This window comes from Petaurus breviceps, unplaced genomic scaffold (genome assembly GCF_028583685.1).
Source record: "Petaurus breviceps papuanus isolate PSGF00001 unplaced genomic scaffold, PetGlider_PUasm1.0 229, whole genome shotgun sequence".
NCBI classification, from domain to species: Eukaryota; Metazoa; Chordata; class Mammalia; order Diprotodontia; family Petauridae; genus Petaurus; species Petaurus breviceps.
The window spans coordinates 30,863,518-30,871,017 of NW_027185903.1; the positions used below are offsets into that span (position 1 = coordinate 30,863,518).

General features: G+C 38.2%; 1 protein-coding gene across 1 annotated transcript in view; it reads left to right on the top strand.

The window, feature by feature from the left end:
- The window catches only part of MAST4 (microtubule associated serine/threonine kinase family member 4), an 808,407-nt gene that overhangs the window by 781,560 nt on the left and 19,347 nt on the right, over positions 1–7,500 (top strand). The gene's annotated exons all lie outside the window — the stretch shown is intronic.

Genomic DNA, 7,500 nt, shown 5'->3' on the forward strand with positions numbered 1-7,500 from the left:
CACACACACACACACACACACACACACACACACACACACACACCCCTCTTAATCATCTTCTCTGGAAGCAGAATGCTCCTATATTGGAATATCCTTACCCAGTCTTCATGGTATGGTTTTCAGTCCCCTGAGTGTCTTAATCGCCCTTCTACACATGTTCTGTCTTCTTAGTGTGCCTCCTAAAATATGATGCAAAGACCTGAACCCAGGTGTGGCTATCTTTTTAAATATTATGAACTCTCTTACTACTTGCATGCAATATGAAAGTCTTGCATAAGCACAAGGACCAAGATGGATTTATGAGTGAATTCTGTCAAACATTTGAAGATTAGCTGATCCCAATATTAAATAAATTATTTGAAATGATAGATAAAGAAGGGATTCTACCAAACTCCTTTATGAAACAAATATGATACTGATGCCTAAACCAGTAAAAACAGAAAAAGAAAATTACAGACCAATTTCATTAGTGAATATGGATGCAAAAATCCTAAATAAAATACTAGTTAAAAGATTACAATATATTACAAAGATTATGCATTATGATGAAGTGGGACTTATACTAGTAATGTAGGGATGGTTTCACATAAGAAAAACTGCTAACATAATTGATTACATCAATAATAAAAGTTTAAAAAATCATATGAGTGTTATCAATAGACACAGAAAAAAACTTTTGAAAAAGTCCAACACTCATTTCTATTAAAAACATTTGAAAAGTATTGGTATAAATGGATTTTTCCTAAATTGATATAAAGCATTTATCTAAAACCATCAGCAAACATTATTTTTATTTTTTATTTATTTTATTTATTTATTTTTTTAAAGCAATCGGGGTTAAGTAACTTGCTCAAGGTTACAGGGCCAATTATTTCTGGGTGTGGTGCTGAGTATCTGAGCCCGGATTTGGTCCAGGTCATCCCAACACTGGAGCCAGTGCTCTTACTCGCTGAGCCACCTGGCCGCCCCTAAGCAATTGGGGCTAAGTAACTTGCTCAAGGTTACACGGCCAGGTGTTTCTGGGTGGGTGCTAAGTGTCTGAGCCCGGGATTCGATCTCCAGGTCATCCCGACACTGGAGCTGGTGCTCTTACTTGCTGTGCTACCTGGCCACCCAGCAAACATTATTTATAATGGTGATACACTAGAACCCTTCTCTGTAAGGTCAGATGTAAAACAACACTGTCACCAATAGCATTCGTATTGTATTGAAATCCTAGCAATAACAATAAGAGAAAAAAAAGAAATTGAAGGAATCAGAATGGGGAATGAGGTGATTAAAACTATCTCTTTTTGCAGATGATATGATATTATTCTTGGAAAACCTGAAAGATTCAACTAAAAAGTTAGTTGAAACAATTAATCATTTTAACTTTAAACACATGAGTGTTTTCTGTGGTCCCTAGTATAGTATGGATGCCTTTTAACAATAATGCAGCTCTATCTTATTTCACAAAAGAAAACCCAACATAAAAAACCTGAGTGTAAAAAACAAATACATGGCATATAGAGAGTGAGAATTCTTTCTGTTTTAGAAATAGTCTGCTCTTACTAAAACAGTTCACCCCCTTGTTCCTTTAAATGTACCCTTATTGCATTAGAATATAATTTATTTTTCCTGGCCTCAGTCTCCTGTAAAATTAGGTAATTGGAGTAGATAGCCTTTTAGGTCTTTTCCACCCCTACAACTATGTATGCTCTTGAGTATGAAGTGAGGCTGGTGACTCTGCACAGACCACCTTCACTTACATCCAATTCACCTGCAAGTCTTGACACCTTCCTGATGTCATGGTCCCTTTCGAGAATGAAGGACTAACAACAGCCTTGAGCACAGTGAGGTTGGGGCTCAGTTTCCTTATCTATGAAAAAGAGAGCCATGGGATACATAGTCTCCAAGGTCCCTTATAACTTGAAATCCTGTTATCTTAGAATTACCTAATCACAAAAGAAAACCCTGGTAAAACCACGTCAGCAGATGGGTTAAACCAGGTTGAGGGTAACTGGGAGTCCTCAGGACCCATCAGTGATTAGGGCGGTGTCTAGCCCAAACATGTGAAGACTTCCCCTGGCAGAATGGGCAAATAAGAATGATTTGTTCTAATGGCCATGAAGGCAGCTGAAGCAGGTGCTTTGGAACTCTTAGAGCTTGGTCAGACATCAAAGATGCCAAGGTCATTCCCTGCATCTTGGGCCATCACCAGTTGTCCTGACTTCTGTCTTGCCACTGGATTTTGATGACTCTGGAAGAAAGAGTGAGACTGATGACTGTATACAACTCTGCCTCACTTAAATACAATTAATACATAAGTCAAGGCATCACCATGTGATGTCATTGGTCCTCTTCAAAACAAAGGATGAACAACAGTAACAAAGCTATGTCTTATAGTCTTATTTTAAAATAACTTGGTTCATATGTAATGTTCAGTGAATGCAGCTTTTCAGACCCTTAACAAGTCCCTACTGTGTGCTAGACATGTGGACGACTGATGAGGCAAAACCCAAAATGAAACAGGCCCTGCCCTCAGGGAGCTTATGCTTTTATTGAACAATCTATTGAGGAAACAAAAGCATACCTGGTCTAATTTTAAGGAAGTAGTTTAATTAGCCAATTCTATGTATTCACATTTTAAGTGAGTCTGAGAACTTGAAAACCCAGCCTTCCAAAAACCTAAAATTATCCAGTATGGCAGAATGGAAAGAGGCCTGACTTGGGAGTTAGAGGACTTGGGTTCAAATTCTGCCACTACTGCTTTCTACCTATGTGACCTTGTACAAGGAACTTAACCCCTGGGACTTCAGCTGTAAAATAAGAGATTTGAATGAGATGGAATTTAAGACCCCTTTTACTTCTAGATCTATGACTATAGGAGCCCATGATCTCATTATCTTCATATCTCTTCTACCCTCTTCCTTGTTGGATATCTTCAAACACTCCTCCTTGAAATTTCCACCAACCAGGTGACAAGTTAGAAATGGGAGGGCCAGCAGCTAAGTGGCATAATAGAGCACCAGGCATGGAGTCAGTTGGACTTGAGTTCAAATAAAGCCTCAGACACTTACTAGCTGTGTGACCCTGGGCAAGTCACTTAACCTTGTTTACCTCCAAAAAAAGTTAAAAGGAGGGAGGAAAGAAGGAGAGAAGGGAGGAAGGAAGGAAGGAAAGCAGGAAGAAAGGAAGGAATGTAAGGGAAATGGGGAGGTTCCCATGTAGCTCAAGAAGGTTTTTTAAGCGATTGTTAATTCTAACTTTTTGGCCTTACTACTAAGCCTTTCCTTCTGAAATCACTCGTAGGAATTTTTACTCCTTTCATATTTTGCCACTTTATTTTAGACTATATATTTACATCTGTTTGTAATTGATTCTTAATGGGTAAGTTGCTTATTACCTCTCGCCTTGTCGGTTCCACTAAGTAGGAGGAGTGGGGAAGATAGGAAGAGAGTCTCAGGGTTTGATTGATTGCTTCCCTAATTTTGAAAATTTCTGTCCCGAGTCCTGCCATGCATTTAGATTAATAGATTAAAACCACCTTCTTTCCCTTAGCCCCTTTCTTTCTCTCCCCCATACCCACACTAAATATAATCAAAGACCTGAAGGGCTGCCCAGAATGGAGATGAGCTCAGCTACTCATCGCCAAGGATAATTAGGGAATCAGACGACCGTGACTGTCATAAAATTAAGTTCCTTGATTTTTATATGGCTCTACCATCTCGTGCATGTTTGCACACACACACACACACACACACACACACACACACACACACACACGGTTGACATTAAGAGAACATTAGGGTGACATTACCTACTATCAGTAGCCAAGAAAGTTAAACTCCTTTGTAGTGCTATATAAATTAAGTGGATAAAGTTGAGAGACAGAAAAGGGGGTGGGGAGAGAAGATGGAGGGAGACAGAGAGAGACAGAGAAAGAAAGCTAGAGGGAGGAGGGAGAAGCATAGAGAGAGGAAGGGCATACATACACACATACCCTCATATTTATGACCAAATACCTAACTAGGTACAGCATATTTTCTTGTTTTTTTTTTCAATTGTCCAATTGATTTTGAATCTGAATGTATTCATGAAAAATCAAAATTAAAATACATCATCATAGAGATATCAAGATCCACTAGCCAATTAAAAAATGTAACGGAATCCATTAGATTTGATGTTCTGAGTCTCTTCTTACTAATTTTTATGATCTGATCTAATCTCCATTATAAGAAAAAAATTGCAATTGCATTAGGATATTCTAATCTTGTATTTATTGTCTGTTGATTAAAATGCAGTGTCACTACGAAAAATTCTTAAGTAATATACAATGAGAAATTGGGTTTGTAAAGCAGTTGTTTGTTGTTCAGTCATTTCAGTCATGTCCCACTCTTTGTGACCCCATTTGGGATTTTCTTGGCAAAGATACAAAGATTTGCCATTTCCTTCCCCAGCTCATTTTACAGATGAAGAAACTGAGGCGAACAAAGTTAAGTGACTTGCCCAAGGTCACACAGCTAGTAAGTGTCTGAGGCCAGATTTAAACTCGGGAAGATGAGTCTTTATGACTCCAGGCCCAGCGCTCTCTCCACTGTGCCACCTGGCTGCCCCAAACAGTTGTTTACCGCACTACTATTTATAGTCTTATTGAATATACATACATATTATATATACATATGTACGTTTACATAAATGTATTTTGATGGTGCTTAGATGTATGCTTTTATTTCTAAATGTAGCTCACATATGAAGGAATCACTTCTACCAACACATATTGGGCTATCTCTTCAAATTATAGACTTTGAGAGTTGCCTACAACCTTGAAAAGTTAAGCAGCGTAACCTGAATCCCAGAGCCAGCCTGTCAGAGTCAGGACTTGAACCTAGATCTTTCTGGCCTTGAGGTGAACTGGCTCTGATGCTCTCTGTGTGTATGTTTGTACATTCATTATACTACAGGCTTCAGAGTCAGGAAGCTTTAGATTCAGGTTAGGTCTCTGATACATACTTGGCTTTGAGACCCTGAGCAAGTCAATTAACCTCTTTCCTTCTCTGTTTCCTTAATAAAATTTAATTTGAAAAGATGAATAAACTAATTCTGCAGTAAAAAAAAAACCAACAAAATAAAAGGGAGGTAATAGCATCTAGCTCACAGATGTGTTAAAAAGATCAAAAGAGATATGTAAAGTGCTTTAAAAGCATTAAAATGCCATAGCAACATTAGCTACTGCTGTATACATTTTATATATAAATGGACAAAGATTGAACAAGGTACAAAGTGCAGTACAGTTTGATTTAGTTATTTGCAAACCATAAAAGGGGTTATGTACCATAAAGTTATATTGTTTCGTTGGCTCTTTAATTAAATTGGATCTAATGAAAAGACATGAAACTTAAAACACCACATTCATTGTGGGAAGGATTATAGTTCAACTCTAGCCGCCCAAGAGGTTTCCTTAGATCAGACCAAAATAAGTGGATGAGTAAGACTTCAGAGTGGAAGAAGACCCATAGATTAACTACACAGATAAATGTTAAGCTTAGAAAACAAAGAAAACAGGAGGTCAGAGTTGTCAAGTTTTTTTTTAAGGGGGGGAGATGGTTTTTGTTTTGTTTTATTTGTGAGTCAGTTGGGGTTAAGTGACTTGCCCAGGGTCACACAGCTATTAAGTGTCAGTTGTCTAAGACTGGATTTGAAGTCAGATCCTCCTGACTCCAGGGCCAGTGCAGGTGTTTTGTTTTTGTTTTATGACACCAACATATCAAGGTGATATATATATATTACATTAGAGAGCATTGGTTATAGGATCAGAGGACTTGGGCTCAAACCCCAACTCTGATACTTACTATCCATGTGACATTAGGCAAGTCATTTAACCTCTCTGGGTCTTGGTTTCCTTATCTGTAAAATGAGGGGGTTGGACTAAATGACCCATGAGTCTTCTAACTCTAGAGCTGTGGTCATATATAAAAGGAGGAGAACCAGCTCGATGTCCCTTGATGTACTTTGTAACTCTAGATCTAATGTCCTCTAAGTAATTCTTAGTCAAGGTTTTTTTTTTCAACTGCTAAGCAATTTAAAAAGTACTTGCCCCTCACTTTTAGTCTGCCTGGGTGCTTTTAATGAGATTTAAGTACTTTCAGGGATTGGGTATCCTCAAGGTGATAATGATCAAGGAGTATTGTATAGTGGCAGTGGATGTTCAAATAAGATAATAAATAAATACTCCTCATGTGGAGGAGAGAAAGTGGTGTCAATGATTAGTGAAATACCAGCCAAGCATAATAATTTGTGAGTGAAAAGGTGAAGGGGTGCTGTCCTGTGGTGTAGACGCTCTGCCCTTCAGGAGGTTAGGGATACTTGTCACTCCTGCCAGACAATGTGCCTTTTCTCGAATCAAGTATAGATTAAGTAACCTTGTCTTCTGTAGCCTTCCATCCATTCTGCACCCTCCAGCATGGCATTGTCAATCATATACAAAAAGGAGAGTCCTAGTGGCAGAAGGCGAGTGATGAAGAGTCACCCGTCCCTGAAACATCTGCTACCACAAGGGACAAGTGAGTGAAGCCTGAAATCCTCAGTTCAAAAATAAGACATGTCACAATTAAGTAAAATTTAAGCTAGGTAGTGATATCCCAAGTGACTTCAAAAGAGAATCAGGGCTTGTCACAATAGCTTTATTCACCTTGGTAGGTAAATGGAGTCATGAAAGTGACTGAATGTGTTGAATATTTCTCTGTTAGAATTAATAAATTATAGGAAAATGATCTTTTACCTTTCCATTTGTAGAGGGAATCTAGGGTGAGGGAAATGGATATATATGTATAATATATGTATAAACCTATATGCTAATGTATATATGTATGTATAGATACATATAACTTAGAGTCATGAGGCATGCTCAAATTCATATGCATATGAATTATGTTATTCATGCAAGGAATCCATTACACCCCATGTTCTGAGGGTTTTTCTTATAGCTTTCTATAATTTAATGTAAGGAAAAAACTGCAATTACACTGATATCCTTGTCTTGCTTTGTATGTGTGTGCATGTGTGTACATATTTGTGGGTATATATGGATATACATTTGTATGTATATATACACATACAAGAAAAGTAAAAATGGGAGTCCTTGAAATACTTCCCCATGTTATAAATTATGAGGGGGAGAAGGGGAACAGGAAGTTGGTATCCACTAATGGAAAAAAGATGAGACCAGGGTGGTTTTCATGGAGAATTTCATATTTTATCTTACAGATAATGGGGAGCCCCTGTAGGTTTTTGAGCATAGAAGTGTCCTAGTATGCAACAGAAAGGCTATTTTGGCAGCATTAAATCTAACTGGGGGGTGGAGCAGGTTAGAGGCAAGACCAGCTTAGGTGGAGGTTGTTACATTAGTACAGGTAAGAGGGAAGGAGAGCTTCCTTTGTGGCAACTGTGAGTGGGGTACAATGAAACTCAAATCCACAGTATCTGATGGAAGCTGTCTAAAAGGATGGGTAAAAGGAAGAG